This window comes from Lissotriton helveticus, chromosome 6 (genome assembly GCF_964261635.1).
Source record: "Lissotriton helveticus chromosome 6, aLisHel1.1, whole genome shotgun sequence".
NCBI classification, from domain to species: Eukaryota; Metazoa; Chordata; class Amphibia; order Caudata; family Salamandridae; genus Lissotriton; species Lissotriton helveticus.
Genome location: NC_136067.1, coordinates 511,702,114 through 511,725,385, shown reverse-complemented (window position 1 = coordinate 511,725,385; position 23,272 = coordinate 511,702,114).

The following is a 23,272-nucleotide window of genomic DNA, read 5'->3' as shown; positions in this document are numbered from 1 at the left end:
TCAGTATTCTCGGCATCTTTGATTACTTTAATACTGGCTACCTTCTTTTTTGGAAATTGTAACTTTTTATTCGGATGAGCAGGTTCCTTGTTTTTGGACTTGACGTGCTCTTCCCTGTGTTCTGATCGTCCTCTTCTTTCCGATTTCTGCGAGGAAGTCTGAAAAGATTGAGAGGGACGTGTATCATTATCTTGATATCTATCAGGTTTCTTTATATTATCCCTATTTCTAAGGTTGTATTTTTTCCCAGAGGGCTCACTTTGGGGAGACCTGCGTCCTTGGTTCGGAGATCTTTCTCTCCGCCGAGGAGACCTTCCTCTGGACTGGAATCTTTTTTCTTTAGGATTGGATTGTTTGTTTCCATCCCAGCTCTTTTTTTGAGTGTTTAAATTATTTTTAATAAATATCTTTTCAGGACTTTCAATCAGTTGAGGTTTTACCGGTATTCCACCCAGACTATCTCTTCCTAGTTCTTCATAGGATTTCTCTATGATTCTGGCAATTTCAGTTGGTTGGTCTGCTATATCTGTCTCTTTTAACCTTTGGCGGATCGCCACGTTTGCTGCTTCTCCCTTTATGTTGGCTAATAATATAGCCGAGACCTGCTTAAAGTCCTTCAGTAATTTCATACCGAGAGTTAAAGCGGGTTCTGGACCATATTCATCTTGAATTTGTTTTAGCACATCTGGTATTACTGACATGGATGGTACACCATGTGTTTTTGTGTATATGGAAGCAAAGACTGTACCCCAGGTGTCACAGTCCTCCACGTGTGGTGCGATTCCCATTGGAAGACAGATAGTCAGAATCCTGTGTTTTTCTACCGGGGTGGTGTCTGGAAACACCGCCTCTATTTGAGTGATTTTTTGTGCTAGCCAGAAGGGTATTTGTTCCCGTTCTGCGGGTACTTTACCCAGACAGGACTGTATGTTCTGTGGTGTAATTTTATTTGTGTTACCCTGATGAGGGGTCAGCTGTGGAATTTTATTTGCTGGTTGGATTGTTGAAGTCCGCATTACATATTGGACTAATTGTCTATGTATTTTGATTAGTTGTTTTAGCTGTGCTAAAAGATCTGGTGCAGACATTTCTTCAATGTCTGGATGTGGTGTATATCCGGCTAGGACCGGCCACGTTGCTCCTGGTCTACCTAGTGGACCGAGCCTGGTGATGTGATTATTATGTTTTAGGGCGCCATTAAACAAGAGCAGGTGCTCTTGGAATTTGAGTGGTATTTCCACCTCCTCGAAAGGAGTGTAGGTATCCGGTGGTTCCTCTATTTTATAATAGTGGAACTCTTTTGTTACAGCGTTTGCTGCTGGAAAGTTTATCCATGAATAGAATACCTCTGTCGGCCGATATTCGTGTGCCTCAATTACGAATATGACTGTACCACCTCTCGATGTCAGTCCATTTTCTATAAGTTTTAAAGTTATAGATTTTCTTATGTTGACCGGGATGAGTTTTGCATCCGGGTCATTTTCCAGCAGAGTATTGTCTGCTACTAGGAGTTCAGCTGCTATTCCAGCTGTCTCCCTTTCTTCATCACTGTCTATCATTTTACCGACAGGAAGGTTATTCTGTTTGTTTGCAGATCAGGTTTCTATGGAAACAAAGATTAGATGCACAATATTTTGGAACAGTGTATCCTTCAACGTTGAATAAACCAAGAACCATACATAGGAGTCTCCTCCTGCGAGGTTTGGCGGATATGACCTTTTACCCACTCCAGACGTCTTTGGAGTATTATGGGAAAAAAGGGGTTCTGTGTGAAAAAGCACGACTGAGTTACTCTAATGTCTTGTGTTAGTTTTATCGCCTATCCAAACGTTGGGCGCCATGTAGTGTAGTTCCTATTATCCCAATAGGCTCTGCGCATTGGAATAATATCTTCAATAGTGTAGATCTAGGGCAGAGGTTAACTAGGTCTTCTACTGACGATATTAGACTTAAAGTTTTTGGTTTTGCCAGCTAGCTCAGAGTTCACTAGAAACTTTCTCGAATAGACAAGGAGGAGTTTAACTTCCCTGGATAGACAAGAAGGGATTTAGTTTCTGACAACCATAGAACATGACAACTTTGCTCTCCCCCAATCAAGAGTGTATCTATAGAGTCGTGTGAAAACAAAAGACAACTTATTTTACTCAGTCAGTACGTGCATTCTTAGTTTCACCAGTTTGTAGAGAAAAGGAAGAGACGGGCGTGTTCAATAAAAGATGTTATTTATTGATCAGTCTCTTTTCTCGTACAAGAGAAATGAATCGATATTATTGCGATACTTATGGTTAAGTAAAGTGCATACAATAAAAGCAGAAGTATAAAATAATACTGCAGAAGCATTGATATAGTTTCTAAGCCATATGATAGTTAAAATTGATAAAATAGATACATACATATATACATTTGACTAACCGTACTCAACTGGTGCTTCTAACCACGCCTACCCCAGTGTACCTGACCTAAGCCTAATACGTGGGCGGGAGTAGATAAGTAGCAGTTTAAGTTAAGTTTGTTTTGCCAAGTGACTGACTCAAGAATTCTCTGCAAGGGGTTGTTCAGTTCTGTACCTGAGATCTAGAATGGTTGAGGGCTGGTATCTCTCGTCTCTGGTCTTGATATTCCAGCTGTCTGCGAGGGCTGCTTGGAAGCGCCGGAGCTGGATTTCTCGGCAGGAGAAAAAAACAGCTTCTCGTTCTCAGCGCGTCAGGAAGGCGGGGCAGCGCGTGTGGGCTTCGCTCTCTGCTGGGCTCCTCAGCGCGTCTCGCTGCTCCGATCTCGTCACCACCGCGTGTGTTTGCTTAAAGCAATGTCGGTAATATTTATACCTGTAAGGTGTCGAGATTGACGTAAGGATGGACATGGATACGTCAATAAGGATGTCATACGAACGGGCTTGTTCGCACATTCTTTTGCTGAAGTTCTCGGTGAAATCAAAACAATGGCCGCAGGGATTTTCCCAGGTTGTCATAGGTTTGATTTGTTTTGAGAACTCCGTATGCCTTATCAGGGGCTGGAGGAATAGTGCTTGTCTAATTAGATGGCATGCGTTATTACCTAATCAAATAACACGTTTCTGTGCCGTGGTGTGGCTTAATCAGATAACGGTTTTGCACCGTGGGTCGGCTGCTAGTTAAGTATTAACCAGAACAGGGCCGGGAATAGGGGAATCGATACAGAACCTATAGGAATACATCACAGTGGATTGATAGTTTGAGTATTTTAATGACTGGTTAATGTAGTAGGAAACTTTTTAGTGTTGCCGCTGATCTGCAATCATGATGGAGTTTGTCTGTCACTTCGCATGCTGCGGACTGCTGCCTGCCAGTCCTAGGTGAACCTTTTTAGTAGTTTGTTTATTGAGTTACAGAACTTTCCAAGTCGACGGTCCGCAAATCAAGCAATACTAATATCGTAGTAGACCACATGAGATAGGTCAATATATCCCGTGGAATAGTTGTCTATTTGCTATTTTGCCAAAATATTTTGTTATTGTTCTTTTGAAATGTTTGATTTGGTTGACAACAATCATCCATGTTTTCGGGTCTTTCTTTCTTTTATGTTGTACATCAGCTACCCCCAGGGGCAAGAGGACAGAGGAGGAGGGGTTATCGCCTACTGCTGCTGTTCAAGGCCAGGATCGGTCTGGCGAGGGCTCCTTTGCTGGCCCCGGTAAGTTTTAATTTTAATATTGAGTACCTATTTTTTCCTTGCGTTCCTCATTCGGTTTTTTCTAAATCGTCTTTGATCTTCTTGTAGACTGTATCTAAATTCTTATCCTGCCTCTACTATGACTCCCTGTGGCATTACTAGATTATTCTTATTAGTCTGTCTGTGTAGCTAACTAAGATTGCACATTTGGCAAAAGGTGTAAAGCGAAACTCCCATTCTAGTCAGCAATAGCTCTATGCACTGAGTGCAGTCCTCTGGGATTGTCCATAATGTCTTTTCAAGTCTTCTAAATGTTTATGCTTTGACAATTACCAACAATAAAAAGGTGAATGACCACCAAGAAAGAATAAGATACTACTTTACTTATGGTTTGGATAGGAGGACAATCCATACTACTACTGTTGCAGGGACAAATCTGCACACACAGAACTATGGACACTAAATAGTGCATTGTTTATCAATTATAATAGGCGCAGGTAGACTTTCCACATACCTCAGTGATATCAGACTTTGAAGAACCCCCAATCTCCTTACTGACTAGATAGTGTGGCAGAGTCATTTAGCTCCCGAATTCATCGATGATTGATCCCCAATGATGATTATCCAACGCAGGACAAGAGAACAGAGTCAGAGTCCAGAAGTGTCAGAGGCACGGACTCATGCTTGGAAATTGCAAACCCTTTTGCTCATTCACTCTTGACCAAAAACCACAGAGTCTATTTAAGTTTTAAAGCTTTATTAAAAGTAAAAATATTTATTAAAATCAAGCTTGTCATAAAACATAAACGGTTGATTAAAAATGGGAAAGTGCTTAGTCATTTATTTCACACATTTATTGTGGGCGAGCCGAGCCCTCACCTGGTTTGAACTTTAATTTTTCTTTTTGGTGCTGAATTGTGGTCACTCCGTCCTAGTGATGATGATTTGTTCTTAGAAGTGAAGCTTCTGTCTGGTATGAGAAAAATGGTGCGTGTTAAAAAGCAAGCATTCATCAGTTGTGCCAAAAAGTGCAGCAAGACAACACCCTTCCCTGGAAAAAGGGACATTTTTACTTTAGAGTAGACAGTCACAAATTATTAGATTGTTTTCTGTATTCACATTTCTTCATTCCTAGACAAAATACTAGTGAGTGGTGTATGTCTATGACATCTAACATTATTAAATGTACTTTGTAGGTGGAACATCTGGTGCTGGGCCCAGCGCGGAGGTGGAGGAGGACACTTCTGGGGAGGAGGCGGTGCAAGTGCCGGACGAAACTGCTGTCCGGGTTGCCACGGTAGTTGCCGGCAGAGGTAAGCTCTTATATTCCTTACTTATTGAGATTGCAGACTGCACGGTGTGCTCTCTGCACAGGTGTAGTATATATGTTCTACAGTTAAGTTACTATACTGTTAAGCAGACTTTCAAATTTAGAACAAAGTTTTTATCAACCAGGTAGTAGCCTCCTCTAAATTTACTTCAACTCAGCAGTGAATTTTTTTTCGAGAATCCAAATCAGATCTGAGATGAACTTGATGGATGGGATGAACGAAAAGCGAAGAAGGGGGTAAGTAAGTGTGGAAGGACGAGCAAGTTAAAAGTAATGATGACTGACAAAGAAGAATGATACGTGTTTTATTGGTGCCCGAGGTGGCTGGGAAGGAATATGATGCATGGCTGGGTGAAGGATGAAGCAAGGATGGGTGGAAGGAGAACAGCCTGGGTGAGTGAAACAGAAACTGTATGTGTGTGCAATATATGCTTTGGTTGAAATTGAAATGCAAGTCAAGCACAGATGTATGGCTTGCGGTTTCCCAAATAAAATGAAAAAGGTTGTTTTAACATGAGAAAACGTAAGGTTTGTCCAGATGAGAGACATGAAGAAGAATGATTGACATATAGTTTGAATGGATGGATGCCTGGATCATGGTACTATCTGACTCTTAGATAGCATATGTGTATCTAGAGAGAGTAGACGGTCACTGGATGAACTAAGTGTTACTTTGAAGAGCATGTAACACCGCACCCGCACGTCCGTCCCAGTGTAGGAAAGGCAAGGAAAAGAAGTTGTAATTTTGTCCGAATACTACCATGAATAGTAGCAGTAGTTTGTATTGCAAGCACAGCATATATCCGGCTATTACGATGGCCACTCACTACCTCTGTTAATAAGTTTAGTAGAACTCGGTCATTCATGTGTGGATGTATCACTTTTCACTCAATAAAAAGCAAAGCACCTAAAGTCATCCCATATGTAAGCAAATACATACCATGTGCAGTGATAGATAATCAGATTATTTATCTTCTTCATTTTCCTTTTCTAGTATTCATTGGCACTGTAGGGTGAAAGTTAAATTAATTAAGCAGTAGCCCTTGTAACAGCGTATTCTCAGTGCCATCCGTAATAGAAAAGTAAGAGCATCACCACCTGCATGTACTGGACTGGTACAGTAACGCAAGTCTGTCTCACTCATCATGGCAGGCGTCTGTTTTTCTCGGGTGCAAGTTGACTGCGCTGGCATTATGCCGGCTTGCAGAAGTTAACGTACCAATTTTGCTAAACAAGAGAGAAGAAGAATAAGACTGGTGTACTGTCATAGTCGACTCTAATAGAGTGAGTCCATAGTGCTCGTAGAATTGATTCCTTAAACTCCCACTAATGTTAGAGCAAGGATGAAGAAGTGGGAGGTTAGATAGATACTGGCCACAATAGTTATGTACTGCACTTGCAAGTTGCTAGTTCTACTGTGACACAACTTTCTGCTGAATCATTTTGTGTTACTCTTAAAGAGCATTGGTTACAGACTATGTCTTTCTTTCTTCATATAGATGCTCCTTTCAAACCAACACGGAATGACCTGGCTAAAAGGGCCTGGCAACGGAGGCTGGAGGCTACTATCGCCGAATATCGGCGGCTGGTGGCCCAGGAGGAGGGGGACATGCAGAGTACGTCGACAACATCCACGGCGACACCTGCATCCTCCTCCGCGCTCCCTGGGTCAGCCAGTCAGCGCAGCAGGTCTCCAGCGGTACGGAGCCGGGGTACCGCAGCCACCCGCCACCGCCGAGTAGCAAAGAAATCAGCAGCCCCCCACAGCAGGTGCAAGGCACGCGTGCACCGCCTTTCACTGAGGGTGTCCTACCTTGAGCAGAAGCTTCTCAACACCAAAACCCTGCTCGAGACCCTCCGCAAGGAGCATGCCGACCTGGCCCGAAAAGTCAACAGCAGCCAGCAGTGGGAGGAGACTAGCCCTTGCCCCTTTTTTAAAGACTTCTGGGGGGTGGGAATTTGGAGTTGGGTTTTCTACTTTTTTGGACTTAGTTTTCACGGACATTCGTTGGGGTTTGGGAGGGGGGGGTGGCTTGGGTCTTGCGGGAGAATATTTATGTTAGGGATATATAAACTTTATCTTAGCATACGTGTTTTTTACTGCTTTTGAGGCTGGTGGGTGGGGATTTAACAGTAAGTTTGTTTTCCTGAAACTTAAGTGCCATCTTGATTCAAGTTGTGTAAGTACTAGTAATTGCCCAAATGTTTTCAAAACTAAGTGCCTGTCACAGAGTAAGTGAATTAAATAGTCCTAGGACCGTCAGTCTCTCGTCTCTCCTAATACTCCATTATACTACCTCCCCCCAAACGCTTATCCTACCTGTAATTTGTGTTTGGAAATAGGGCTAGGCACAGGGCTGGCTGCACGGGAAATGGCGATTAAGGTTGGCAATCCTGGGCGGATGAAATGTCATCATTGCGGTGGTACTTGTGGTGTTACACAGTGGCAGTTGCAGCATCTGAAAAAAAAGAAAATTAAACCTTGTTTGTCTTACCGTAGCATTAGAACGGTACGGTAGAGAATATAGCAGGTGACAGTACACTAGAACAGTGCCACAATGTAGCCGAACAAATGGTAAAGTATTGAAAGTATAACTAGTACTTGCGTTGAATTTCTTTGACATTGGCTACTACTACAAGAAATAGTACTGAAGGTGAAGGACACAGCAGCGTAATAATTTGCCACGTCTATTAGGAGGATGTTCTTGATGACCAATCAAGTTGATGGCGCACATGAAAATCTGCTTTCATTTGCCAATAGTGACTCAGTGTCAAGCTGAGTAAGAATATATCCTCGGATTCCTTCACCAGCCTGTTGCTATGACCTTATCCTCCCCAGCAAGTGTGTGGAATTATGGCTGTCATTTAGTCACACATCAATCAAAACCACACAGCCCGGGGGAAGAGGGTTAGGGTTTGGAAAATGGATGGGAATGTGGGTTTTTGGAAAAGTTTTGTTGAGAGAAGAAAAAAAAGCACAGCATGGACAAACAATAATTGAAGATAAACAAATCTTTGGGTACAAAGCTATCCATAAATCTTGTAAGTTACATAAAGGAAGTGCATGCACTACTGCATGCATGGTTACTGAAAAGTAAGTAGTACTTTCGACAACCGTGAATGAAAGAATGCGACAGTACAGGGCTGCAGTAATAATTATGCGTTTTCATTTGCCTATCTCTGCACTCAGAGAAACACTTCTTACATTAAATTAGGTTTAAAAAATAGCAGAAGTAAAACCTATAGAATGGCTGTAGGGATGAATTTAGAAGCAGAGATCAAAGAAATGCAGAGTCACACTCATAGTAGTTCACAGCAATAACATTACTAAAAAGATAATTAGAAAAGAACGGATACTGTATCTGTATGTTTTTGTAGTTGTCCTGTTGAATTTGGTAAGTTGCCTGCATCCAACCATTCCTCTTATTAGCGGGACTCCTCCATTCCATCTGACGCTCCGTCCATCAATGTTGGTGACCAGAAGACACCCTGTCCACTGCCTGCCTGGCGGCTGCTGAATTGCGGCTCGCTAATGTGAAGCCTGACTTCATCCTTTTTTTCCCATTGCACAGGCTGAAACCCGGCCTGTAATTATTGATGGCAAAACAGGAAGTGATATTAGAACACCACTGACAAATAAATATAAGGTATGTACGCTGTGTAGTGCAAAAAGTCACACTTTGAGTTTCCTAATAGACAGTACAATATTTTTGAAAGTGCCTACTCTGTCTGAGTCTCCTTTTGAAGGATAAATAAGTATGGGTGAATTAATTTAGCGGATCTTTCCCCTCAAGCTAGGTGGACTGTAAACTGTGTTTTAGAACAATATTAGACCTTCCCAGCAGTGCTCCCAGACCCTTACTAAACCTAGTCGCAAAAATGTAGAAGACCCCCAATCAGATCTCCAAAAACGAGGCCTAGTAGAAAATGGTGACAAAACGCACTTTGAAAGTAAAGTAGGCCCAAATCCCCCCTTACCCACCATGGATTGTATTCAAACCACTTGCAAGCAAGCAAAAGTATCCATACCCAGCATTGCTCCAAGACTCGCAAACCCCCCACAAACACCAGGAACCCCCACAAACAGCCCCCGAAAACGGTAGAGTGAGGGAAATCTCAGAAAATGCAAAAACAATTTCCCCAAGGATTGTCTCCAAAACACTTTCTTTCAGGTATTAGACCTTTCCAGCAATGGCCCCAGAACTGTCAACCTGGGCGAAAACAAGTTTAACCCCCCCAACAAGCCAAAAGGAAAAACCCGGGAAAAGCCACACTTAAAAAACTTTGGGACTACCTGGAATTCAGTCCAAATGCGCTCTGCAGCTAGGCCCTAACTCCCCTTTTCCACCATGGATTTCCTGAAAAACAAATGCAATCAACATAAGATTGTGCCAGCAGTGCTCCAGACCCCAAAACCCACCCACAAACACCCGGAACCCCCCCAAACAGCACCTCAAAGACAAGCAAGTCAGCAAAAACGCAAAAAAAATGTCTCCTTCGATTTTGTCCAAACCACTTTTATCCGGGATTAGACATTCCCAGCAATGGCCCCAGACTCCTGCAGCCACCCGCAAAAAAGGAGAACACCCCCAAACAGGCAAAAAGCAAAAATGGGCCTACTACCTTCAATTCTGTCCAAATACGCTGTGCAGCTAGGCCCTAACTCCCCTTTTCCACCATGGATTTCCTGAAAAACAAATGCAATCAACATTAGACTGTGCCAGCAGTGCTCCCAGACCCCAAAACCCACCCACAACAACCTAAAAGCCCACCAAGCAGCACCCTAAAGACAGGCAAGTGATCAAAAGCGCAAAATCTTTTTCTGCTCTGATTTTGTCCAAACCACTTTTATCCGGTATTGGACCTTTCCAGCAATGGCCCCAGACCTGTCAACCCAGGCGGAAAGAAGTAGAAGACCCCCAAACAGCCAAAAAACAAAACTACAAAAATGGGGACTTAGAAATTTTCAGGCAAATTTCCAAATTCACTCCACGCGCGCTCTGCAGCTAGGCCCTTACTCCACTTTGCCACCATGGATTTGCTTCAAACCTCTTGCAATCAAAACTATCCATACCCAGCAGTGCTCCCAGACCCCAAAACCCACCCACAAACCCCCGTAACTCCCCCCAAACAGCACCTCAAAGACAAGCAAGTCAGCAAAAACGCAAAAAAAATTCTCCTCCGATTTCGTCCAAACCACTTTTATCCGGTATTAAACATTCCCAGCAATGGCCCCAGACCCCTGCAGCCACCCGCAAAAAAGCAGAACACACCCAAACAGGCAAAAACGCAAAAATTGGCCTACTACCTTCAATTTTGTCCAAATACGCTGTGTAGCTATGCCCTAACTTCCCTTTTCCACCATGGATTTCCTGAAAAACAAATGCAATCAATATTAGACTGTGCCAGCAGTGCTCCCAGAACCCAAAACCCACCCACAACAACCTAAAAGCCCGCCAAGCAGCACCCCAAAGACAGGCAAGTGATCAAAAGCGCAAAATCTTTTTCTGCTCCGATTTTGTCCAAACCACTTTTAGCCGGTATTAGACCTTCACAGCAATGCCCCAGACCCGTCAACTCACCCGCAAAGAAGTAGGACACCGCCACAATTGCCGAGTCTTTCTTCATTGGGCGTAATCCAGCCATCTGCTTTGAGGGAAATAGGTGTCTGGAGGAGGAGGAGGATAGAGGAGCATGTTCTTGTGAACTTGTGAACCTGAGGAATGCACACTGCGGCACCTTCAAATCAATAAGCAAATAAGTGAAGACAGTTCTGCTGATGGGCTTGTTTTTGTGATTAGGTGATTAAAGTTTTTTTTATATAGATTTTGCAAAACAAAGAAAGACAGACACACAGGAATAAAAGTGAATAAGGACGAAAAAGAAAGTTAGTGATTCATTGACTCATTTTCAGGGCTCAGTGTCAGGGAAGAAGAGCTCGTCCTCAAACTCTGCTAATTCAGACGGGAGTAGGTCAGTTAACAGGGAAGAACTTCCCTCATCTATGTTGGTGTCCTTCTCGTCTTCTTCATGCGTGCATTCTGGTAATTTGTAATCTGGTGGTATGAAGTGCTGATTCATCTTGATCATTGTTAACCTCTCCACATTTTTGGGCGAGAGGCGGGTCCTTTTGGAAGTTACAATGCCACCAGCAGCACTAAAAACACGTTCAGAAGACACGCTTACGAGTGGGCAAGACAAGTAATTTATAGCCAGGTTGGTGATCTCTGGCCACACATCTGTTTTCCCATGGCAATACGCCAATGGGTCATGAGAAAGATGGACCTCTGTTGAGTCATTCAGATAGGCCTGCACCATCGACTCAAGGTTCTCCAGGGTTCCTCCACTTTGCTTACTTTTTTTCTGGGACCATTTCAGAAGCAAACCCAAGCTGAGTTAGCCAATCCTCTTCTTCATACAATATTACTGTTGTGTCTGGTGCAGATGATACTGTTGCTGGTGTCGTTAATGGCTGAGAGGGAAAATCACTCACTTCTGTCACAGCCACAAATGCAGAAGTGGATTTTTTTTGACTGCGGACGGCCTGCTGATGCTGATGTACTGCCTTTTCCTTCAATTTCCTGCCGTTCTCTTTCCAACCGAGTGGCTGACACAGCTAGCCAATGTTTGTACTTTGTAACATCTGCGTCATCAAAAGGAAAGAATACTCTGCCTGCCACTGCCTTTTTGTACCGTGGATCCAGAATAGTAGCACAAATGCAATGCTGTTCTATGTTGATCATTTCAAGACGATCATCGCCAAGTAGGCAGTGTAATAACTTCACCGCCAACTCAAATGCTTCTTCCTTTCCATCTTTTTCAAACTTAGAACACACCGCCTTCAGTCGGTGCTCTAGCATGCTCAACAATGGGATAGCTTTTCCCAAATTACAGTCCTCCCTGCTGACTGCACACTTGAAGACCTCAAAAGGACGAAGCATGTCTGTCAGGCTTTTAACTAGGTTCCATTGCTCCACCTGTATCCTCATGTCTATCATAGGTGTACCCAGTTTAAAGAAATACTGATCGACTACCGCATACTGCTCATACAGACGCTCAAGCATATAGAAGGTTGAGTTCCAACGTGTTGCCACCTCCTGGATGAGTGCTTTCACTGGCAATTTACGTTCATGTTGCAGGCACCTCAGCTGCTTCCGTGCCTTAAAAGAATGGTTGAAATGTGTGCACATTCTTCGGCAGGTGGTCAGTAAATCGGAGACAGGACTTTCTTCACTCAAGAAACAACCAGGTTTATACAGTGCGCCAGACACGGCACTCTGAAATAGTTACTCATATCCATGGCCTTAACTACATTGGCGCCATTATCCGTGGAAACATAACCAATCATGCTTTTTCTTGGGGACAGCCATTCAAAGACCTTTGTGTTAAATTCATGCAAAATGTTTTCTCCTGTATGACTTTTCTCCATGGCAAACATGGCTATTGTTGCATGTTTGCGAGCAGCTTTATAAACTTTGTCCGAGTCAACACCTGTGTTTATCTTTGCTTTAACCCCTGAAAAAGAGACCCAGTGTGCAGTGATGCACATGTAATCAGTGGCTGCGCAACTGGTCCACATGTCTGTTGTCAGATGTATAGTGTGAACAGCACTCTTCTGCAAAGCTGCCCCAATCACCTCCAGCACATCTTCATGTCGTGCTGGAACCGCAACTCTGGCAAAATAGAACCGGCTAGGAACCTTCCATTTAGGGCAGAGTGTTGCCACCATTTCAAGAAAACCCACCCCTTCCACAAAAGAAAAAGGGAGAAGGTCCAGCGCTAGCATTTTAGCCAGCTTAGTGTTATACAGACGCGCCATTGGGTGGTTGCATTCATATGGCGCTTCTGAAAACAACATGCTTCTAATGGTGGGCTGGACTATTTTACGGGATGATGATGATGACTTCTGCGACCCAGTTACGCTCAGTGATGATGAACTTTTTCGCATTGGTGTCTCACTCTCTCCCACACTCTTAGTGTGGCTCATATATCTTGCAGGGGGTGTGCTGCTGACAGGGGTACTGGGTGTAACTGAAGAAATTTTTGACGCTTCTTCCTCCTCGTCATCAGCAGATGAAACATCAGTGGATACGATTTGTTGACTTGCATTTCGGGCATCCTTGATCTCCCTTAGGTGCGCATGCCATTTGACAGTGTGCTGTCTCTCAAGATGACTTGTATTGGTGTGGGAGAGGTGCACAGCCCAAAAATGTTTTACATTGAAAGTGTTTCCTTATTGGTTAGATATTAGGTTTTTGTAGGCGGGTCGGGTGCTCCTACAGGTGATACAGCCGTCCTGCTGTATTGTTAGTAGACTAGAAGTAGTACGAACTTTCACTGTGTGCGCATCCCTGTATATGGGCACACCATAGGTTCTACGATGAAGACTCTGAGTTGTTTGTTATTCAACGTTCTTTTATTTCATCAAATGTTTTTAGATATTTAATTCATATCTGATTCATTATTATTTCTTTAAACATTTCCTTTGATATTCATATTCAAAATATTATTTTCAACCGCTCCGATGCATTTCGGGCTCCACGGCCCTTTATCCAGGAGCACTATAGGCAGAAATAAACAAAATATCCCATATCACTAATCAATTTACATTATTCACATTAATATACTGACATACATGTAACATATCCATCATGCAAATGTGAGCCATGTGTGTTTAGTTGTCAAAAAGGTACGAGTCGAAAAAAGTAAGGCCGACGTGATTTTTGTGTACGTTACGTTCTAGCGAGCATGGTTAATGTGGTGGATCCCATACTTACGAAAACTCAGATGTGTTGAGTTTTTGAAATTCTAAAACGAAATGGCAAAAAAGATAATCAGTAAGCCGTATTTCCCTCAGTACACAACTATGGCAACGGTTGTGTAAACTAGCATAGAGCTACTTACTTGGTGGACGCGTGGCATTTTCTAAGCGGTCGGTAACCCAGTTAGCATGTGTTCGGTGCAATCGGCTAGTTGGTGTTTGTGATTGCGGAAGTATTGCTCTACATCATGTGATGTAGATCACGTGATGGGTCACATGGGATGCTGATGTCATGGGGATCGAGAACGGGCTACCGTGGTTAGGTACCATCGTGGTTAGGTGCCATCTTGAAGTGTAGTGTGTAACATTGTATGCCTTAATAAAAAACAGCCTGATAGGCAATGTAACATAAAGTCAGTATAAACAGTATTGCAGCAAAGATACAGTTAGTCAGTAAAAACATATATATGGCTAAATGAAGCAGCTAAATTCTGTCCGGTCATTGAGTCCATAAGGTTTCATTGCTTGAAGATGGTATATCCAAGCTATTTCGCGTTGGAGTAAGGTTCTATTATTGTCTCTTCCCTCTCGTTTTTCTATGGTTTCAAGTACTTGGAATTTTAATTGTGCAATATTATGTTTTTGTTCCAAAAAATGTACTGCGACGTTAGACTTCATATTTTTGGTGCGTATATTTGATTTATGCTCATTTAGACGTGTCTTTATTTTCCTTTCCGTTTTCCCAATGTATATCTTTCCACGGGTATATTTGAGTAAATATGTTAAGTTTGATGAATCGCATGTGGCATTCACATGGATTTTGATTGTCTGACCTTTCATGGGGTGTGTAATCACATTACCTTTAATCACGTTATTACAGCTGTTGCAATTCATACATGGACGAGTTCCTTTTGTTATTTCATGAGTAGGTGTTTCTTTTGATAGGATTTCCTTGATGTTATTGCTTCGTGTATACGCTAAGATTGGAGGTTGGCTGAAGATGTTATTAAAATCAGTTTCAGATGTCAAGATTGCCCAATGTCGTAAAATGATTTTTCTATATGTTGAGCTTGCTGTAGAAAATTTAGATATCAGGACCATCCTGTTATCATTAGGAGATTCAGATACCTACATGCGGCTGGAAAACAACCCGACAATGGCCATTAAAAACACATTAAAAGAAATCCTGACCAAGGCACTTGAAATGAATACCATTGATGAACAGACTTTTAAATACCTGTTGGTTGAGCACCCAAAAAGTCCCTCAATACAAATGACTCCTAAGATACATAAGAGCTTAACGGATCCTCCCTTCAGACCTATAGTTTCAACTAGGGGTTCCCTACATGAACCAGTAGGGAAATTCCTAGATAAATATTTACAACCTTTTGTTCAAACGATGAGAAGCTATACAAAAGACACCACCGACTTTCTACTGAAACTGTCAGAGGTCTCAATACAAGAAGATGAACAACTTATCATGTGTACGGCAGACGTCAAATCGGTATATACATCTATCCCACATGGAGGAGGAATAGAAGCCATTGAAAAACCCATCATTAACAGCGAAATAGAAACACAAATGCACAATTTCTTATGGAGTTAATGATATTCACATTATATCATAGCTACTTTGAACATGAACAGACATGGTACAGGCAACTTTCTGGGATGTCTATGGACAATTGTGCAGCGCCCACATATGCAAATTTATATATGAAAGAATTTGAGGACACATACATATACAGCAACAGAAACTGGACCGATAACCTAAAAATGTATACTAGATACATAGACGATTTATTCTTCATATGGAAAAACACCAAAGAAAGCCTCGTTATGGCGCTTACTGAACTCAACACCAAAGATGATAGAATCGATTTGACATGGTCAATAGAAGAAAATACAATCACATTCCTGGATGTTTCCATCTCAAAAACACCTACAGGATTTGAAACAGACATTTTCCATAAAACAACAGACCGGAACAACACATTACATTTCACTAGTTTTCATCAGGGAGCCTTAAAGAATCATCTCCCATATTCTCAAATGTTGAGGGCGAAACGAATTACTTCAAATACAGAGTTAAGTAAAACACGCATTAAAGAAATGGTCAACAGATTCATAGAACGAGAATACCCACATGAAATAATCCAAAAAGCTGAAAAGAGAGTGTCCAAAATCACCAGAGAACAAACGTTGAAAAGGACAGTAAAACCCAACGATAACAGGATGGTCCTGATATCTAAATTTTCTACAGCAAGCTCAACATCACTACTCTGTTTTCTCCTGCTCTGTGTGTTATTATATTGTAATTTTTTGTTTTTTACCAAGAGCAATAATGCTGCCGATCACATTGTAGGTAAATTATATTTCCAAATCTTCTGTGCATTTCAGGTGCACTGCTCTCCTTTTCAGTAGCGTTGCTTCTATGCTTATTTGTTTTTGATTTTGTGTTCATTTCATTGGCCTGAGAAATTATGTATGAGTGTAGTTTAAAGAACTGCGTAATGCTAGACACTAAGGGTCAGATTTTTAATTACCGGCGCATCCCTGCAAAGTAGGAGGGATGTGCCAGTAATTGTGCGCCACGCCACCACCACCCATGGTGCGCCGTATTTACAACGCGGTGCACCATGGGCCCAAAACGTCAGCGAAGCGTTGCTCATCTGTGCCGTAAAGGCGGCGCATTGCTGGAGTTGCGTCGCAACGATGGCGCAGCTCCAGCAATGCTCTGGGGTGCCCTATCTCCCCAATGCTGCGTGAAGCCGTACGTCTGCTTCAAGCAGGCGCAGGGTTTGAGTGACACAGCATTGTCCTAAAAGTGACTGATTGAAATCTCGTAGATTTCCCTCAGCCACTTTTAGGATGCGTTCCTGCGCAGGAACGCCCTCCCTTGCGCCGGAACGCCCCCTGATGGCGCAGGGCTTTACAACGTGATGCATCTCCCATATGCGTCACGTTGTTAATATACGCCGCACCATGGCACCTCTTTTGTTCTGCTGCTGCGTCACAAAAGTCACGCAACAATGGAGCAAAAGAGCCGCAAGGGGCTTGTAAATCTGCCCCTACAGACTCAAGTCCAGTCCTTCCTTTGTACACCTGGCAATAAGAAGAAATAGTGGTGGTGGATTGATAGTTTGAGTATTTTAATGACTGGTTAATGTAGTAGGAAACTTTTTAGTGTTGCCGCGGATCTGCAATCACGATGGAGTTTGTCTGTCACTTCGCATGCTGCGGACTGCTGCCTGCCAGTCCTAGGTGAACCTTTTTAGTAGTTTGTTTATTGAGTTACATAACTTTCCAAGTCGACGGTCCGCAAATCAAGCAATACTAATATCGTAGTAGACCACATGAGATAGGTCAATATATCCCGTGGAACAGTTGTCTATTTGCTATTTCGCCAAAATATTTTGTTATTGTTCTTTTGAAATGTTTGATTTGGTTGACAACAATCATCCATGTTTTCGGGTCTTTCTTTCTTTTATGTTGTACATCAGCTCCCCCCAGGGGCAAGAGGACAGAGGAGGAGGGGTTATCGCCTGCTGCTGCTGTTCAAGGCCAGGATCGGTCAGGCGAGGGCTCCTTTGCTGGCCCCGGTAAGTTTTAATTTTAATATAGAGTACCTATTTTTTCCTTGCGTTCCTCATTCGATTTTTTCTAAATCGTCTTTGATCTTCTTGTAGACTGTATCTAAATTCTTATCCTGCCTCTACTATGACTCCCTGTGGCATTACTAGATTATTCTTATTAGTCTGTCTGTGTAGCTAACTAAGATTGCACATTTGGCAAAAGGTGTTAAGCGAAACTCCCATTCTAGTCAGCAATAGCTCTATGCACTGAGTGCAGTCCTCTGGGATTGTCCATAATGTCTTTTCAAGTCTTCTAAATGTTTATGCTTTGACAATTACCAACAATAAAAAGGTGAATGACCACCAAGAAAGAATAAGATACTACTTTACTTATGGTTTGGATAGGAGGACAATCCATACTACAACTGTTGCAGGGACAAATCTGCACACACAGAACTATGGACACTAAATAGTGCATTGTTTATCAATTATAATAGGCGCAGGTAGGCTTTCCACATACCTCAGTGATATCAGACTTTGAAGAACCCCCAATCTCCTTACTGACTAGATAGTGTGGCAGAGTCATTTAGCTCCCGAATTCATCGATGATTGATCCCCAATGATGATTATCCAACGCAGGACAAGAGAACAGAGTCAGAGTCCAGAAGTGTCAGAGGCACGGACTCATGCTTGGAAATTGCAAACCCTTTTGCTCATTCACTCTTGACCAAAAACCACAGAGTCTATTTAAGTTTTAAAGCTTTATTAAAAGTAAAAATATTTATTAAAATCAAGCTTGTCATAAAACATAAACGGTTGATTAAAAATGGGAAAGTGCTTAGTCATTTATTTCACACATTTATTGTGGGCGAGCCGAGCCCTCACCTGGTTTGAACTTTAATTTTTCTTTTTGGTGCTGAATTGTTGGTCACTCCGTCCTAGTGATGATGATTTGTTCTTAGAAGTGAAGCTTCTGTCTGTTATGAGAAAAATGGTGCGTGTTAAAAAGCAACCATTCATCAGTTGTGCCAAAAAGTGCAGCAAGACAACACCCTTCCCTGGAAAAAGGGACATTTTTACTTTAGAGTAGACAGTCACAAATTATTAGATTGTTTTCTGTATTCACATTTCTTCATTCCTAGACAAAATACTAGTGAGTGGTGTATGTCTATGACATCTAACATTATTAAATGTACTTTGTAGGTGGAACATCTGGTGCTGGGCCCAGCGCGGAGGTGGAGGAGGACACTTCTGGGGAGGAGGCGGTGCAAGTGCCGGACGAAACTGCTGTCCGGGTTGCCACGGTAGTTGCCGGCAGTGGTAAGCTCTTATATTCCTTACTTATTGAGATTGCAGACTGCACAGTGTGCTCTCTGCACAGGTGTAGTATATATGTTCTACAGTTAAGTTACTATACTGTTAAGCAGACTTTCAAATTTAGAACAAAGTTTTTATCAACCAGGTAGTAGCCTCCTCTAAATTTACTTCAACTCAGAAGTGATTTTTTTTTCGAGAATCCAAATCAGATCTGAGATGAACTTGATGGATGGGATGAACGAAAAGCGAAAGAAGGGTGTAAGTAAGTGTGGAAGGACGAGCAAGTTAAAAGTAATGATGACTGTCAAAGAAGAATGATACGTGTTTGATTGGTGCCCGAGGTGGCTGGGAAGGAATATGATGCATGGCTGGGTGAAGGATGAAGCAAGGATGGGTGGAAGGAGAACAGCCTGGGTGAGTGAAACAGAAACTGTATGTGTGTGCAATATATGCTTTGGTTGAAATTGAAATGAAAGTCAAGCACAGATGTATGGCTTGCGGTTTCCCAAATAAAATGAAAAAGGTTGTTTTAACATGAGAAAACGTAAGGTTTGTCCAGATGAGAGACATGAAGAAGAATGATTGACATATAGTTTGAATGGATGGATGCCTGGATCATGGTACTATCTGACTCTTAGATAGCATATGTGTATCTAGAGAGAGTAGACGGTCACTGGATGAACTAAGTGTTACTTTGAAGAGCATGTAACACCGCACCCGCACGTCCGTCCCAGTGTAGGAAAGGCAAGGAAAAGAAGTTGTAATTTTGTCCGAATACTACCATGAATAGTAGCAGTAGTTTGTATTGCAAGCACAGCATATATACGGCTATTACGATGGCCACTCACTACCTCTGTTAATAAGTTTAGTAGAACTCGGTCATTCATGTGTGGAAGTATCACTTTTCACTCAATAAAAAGCAAAGCACCTAAAGTCATCCCATATGTAAGCAAATACATACCATGTGCAGTGATAGATAATCAGATTATTTATCTTCTTCATTTTCCTTTTCTCGTATTCATTGGCACTGTAGGGTGAAAGTTAAATTAATTAAGCAGTAGCCCTTGTAACAGCGTATTCTCAGTGCCACCCGTAATAGAAAAGTAAGAGCATCACCACCTGCATGTACTGGACTGGTATAGTAACGCAAGTCTGTCTCACTCATCATGGCGGGCGTCTGTTTTTTTCGGGTGCAAGTTGACTGCGCTGGCATTATGCCGGCTTGCAGACGTTAACGTACCAATTTTGCTAAACAAGAGAGAAGAAGAATAAGACTGGTGTACTGTCATAGTCGACTCTAATAGAGTGAGTCCATAGTGCTCGTAGAATTGATTCCTTAAACTCCCACTAATGTTGGAGCAAGGATGAAGAAGTGGGAGGTTAGATAGATACTGGCCACAATAGTTATGTACTGCACTTGCAAGTTGCTAGTTCTACTGTGACACAACTTTCTGCTGAATCATTTTGTGTTACTCTTAAAGAGCATTGGTTACAGACTATGTCTTTCTTTCTTCATATAGATGCTCCTTTCAAACCAACACGGAATGAGCTGGCTAAAAGGGCCTGGCAACGGAGGCTGGAGGCCACTATCGCCGAATATCGGCGGCTGGTGGCCCAGGAGGAGGGGGACACGCAGAGTACGTCGACAACATCCACGGCGACACCTGCATCCTCCTCCGCGCTCCCTGGGTCAGCCAGTCAGCGCAGCAGGTCTCCAGCGGTACGGAGCCGGGGTACCGCAGCCACCCGCCACCGCCGAGTAGCAAAGAAATCAGCTGCCCCCCACAGCAGGTGCAAGGCACGCGTGCACCGCCTTTCACTGAGGGTGTCCTACCTTAAGCAGAAGCTTCTCAACACCAAAACCCTGCTCGAGACCCTCCGCAAGGAGCATGCCAACCTGGCCCGAAAAGTCAACAGCAGCCAGCAGTAGGAGGAGACTATCCCTTGCCCCTTTTTTAAAGACTTCTGGGGGGTGGGAATTTGGAGTTGGGTTTTCTACTTTTTTGGACTTAGTTTTCACGGACATTCGTTGGGGTTTGGGAGGGGGGGTGGGTTGGGTCTTGCGGGAGATTATTTATGTTAGGGATATATAAACTTTATCTTAGCATACAGGTTTTTTACTGCTTTTGAGGCTGGTGGGTGGGGGTTTAACAGTAAGTTTGTTTTCCTGAAACTTAAGTGGCATCTTCATTCAAGTTGTGTAAGTACTAGTAATTGCCCAAATGTTTTCAAAACTAAGTGCCTGTCACAGAGTAAGTGAATTCAATAGTCCTAGGACCGTCAGTCTCTCGTCTCTCCTAATACTCCATTATACTACCTCCCCCCAAACGCTTATCTTACCTGTAATTTGTGTTTGGAAATAGGGCTAGGCACAGGGCTGGCTGCACGGGAAAAGGCGATTAAGGTTGGCAATCCTGGGCGGATGAAATGTCATCATTGCGTTGGTACTTGTGGTGTTACACAGTGGCAGTTGCAGCATCTGAAAAAAAAGAAAATTAAACCTTGTTTGTCCTTACCGTAGCATTAGAACGGTACGGTAGAGAATATAGCAGGTGACAGTACACTAGAACAGTGCCACAATGTAGCCGAACAAATGGTAAAGTATTGAAAGTATAACTAGTACTTGCGTTGAATTTCTTTGACATTGGCTACTACTACAAGAAATAGTACTGAAGGTGAAGGACACAGCAGCGTAATAATTTGCCACGTCTAGGAGGAGGATGTTCTTGATGACCAATCATGTTGATGGCGCACATGAAAATCTGCTTTCATTTGCCAATAGTGACTCAGTGTCAAGCTGAGTAAGAATATATCCTCGGATTCCTTCACCAGCCTGTTGCTATGACCTTATCCTCCCCAGCAAGTGTGTGGAATTATTGCTGTCATTTAGTCACACATCAATCAAAACCACACAGCCCGGGGGAAGAGGGTCAGGGTTTGGAAAATGGATGGGAATGGGGGTTTTTGGGAAAGTTTTGTTGAGAGAAGAAAAAAAAGCACAGCATGGACAAACAATAATTGAAGATAAACAAATCTTTGGGTACAAAGCTATCCATAAATCTTGTAAGTGACATAAAGGAAGTGCATGCACTACTGCATGCATGGTTACTGAAAAGTAAGTAGTACTTTCGACAACCGTGAATGAAAGAATGCGACAGTACAGGGCTGCAGTAATAATTATGCGTTTTCATTTGCCTATCTCTGCACTCAGAGAAACACTTCTTACATTAATTTAGGTTTGAAAAATAGCAGAAGTAAAACCTATAGAATGGCTGTAGGGATGAATTTAGAAGCAGAGATCAAAGAAATGCAGAGTCACACTCATAGTAGTTCACAGCAATAACATTACTAAAAAGATAATTAGAAAAGAATGGATACTGTATCTGTATGTTTTTGTAGTTGTCCTGTTGAATTTGGTAAGTTGCATGCATCCAACCATTCCTCTTATTAGCGGGACTCCCCCATTCCATCTGACGCTCCGTCCATCAATGTTGGTGACCAGAAGACACCCTGTCCACTGCCTGCCTGGCGGATGCTGAATTGCGGCTCGCTAATGTGAAGCCTGACTTCATCCTTTTTTTCCCATTGCACAGGCTTAAACCCGGCCTGTAATTATTGATGGCAAAACAGGAAGTGATATTAGAACACCACTGACAAATAAATATAAGGTATGTATGCTGTGTAGTGCAAAAAGTCACACTTTGAGTTTCCTAATAGACAGTACAATATTTTTGAAAGTGCCTACTCTGTCTGAGTCTCCTTTTGAAGGATAAATAAGTATGGGTGAATTAATTTAGCGGATCTTTCCCCTCAAGCTAGGTGTACTGTAAACTGTGTTTTAGAACAATATTAGACCTTCCCAGCAGTGCTCCCAGACCCTTACTAAACCTAGTCGCAAAAATGTAGAAGACCCCCAATCAGATCTCCAAAAACGAGGCCTAGTAGAAAATGGTGACAAAACGCACTTTGAAAGTAAAGTAGGCCCAAATCCCCCCTTACCCACCATGGATTGTATTCAAACCACTTGCAAGCAAGCAAAAGTATCCATACCCAGCATTGGTCCAAGACTCGCAAACCCCCCACAAACACCAGGAACCCCCACAAACAGCCCCCGAAAACTGTAGAGTGAGGGAAATCTCAGAAAATGCAAAAACAATTTCCCCAGGGATTGTCTCCAAAACACTTTCTTTCAGGTATTAGACCTTTCCAGCAATGGCCCCAGAACTGTCAACCTGGGCGAAAACAAGTTTAACCCCCCCAACAAGCCAAAAGGAAAAACCCGGGAAAGCCACACTTAAAAAACTTTGGGACTACCTGGAATTCAGTCCAAATGCGCTCTGCAGCTAGGCCCTAACTCCCCTTTTCCACCATGGATTTCCTGAAAAACAAATGCAATCAACATTAGATTGTGCCAGCAGTGCTCCCAGACCCCAAAACCCACCCACAAACACCCGGAACCCCCCCAAACAGCACCTCAAAGACAAGCAAGTCAGCAAAAACGCAAAAATAATTTCTCCTCCGATTTTGTCCAAACCACTTTTATCCGGTATTAGACATTCCCAGCAATGGCCCCAGACTCCTGCAGCCACCCGCAAAAAAGGAGAACACCCCCAAACAGGCAAAAAGCAAAAATGGGCCTAC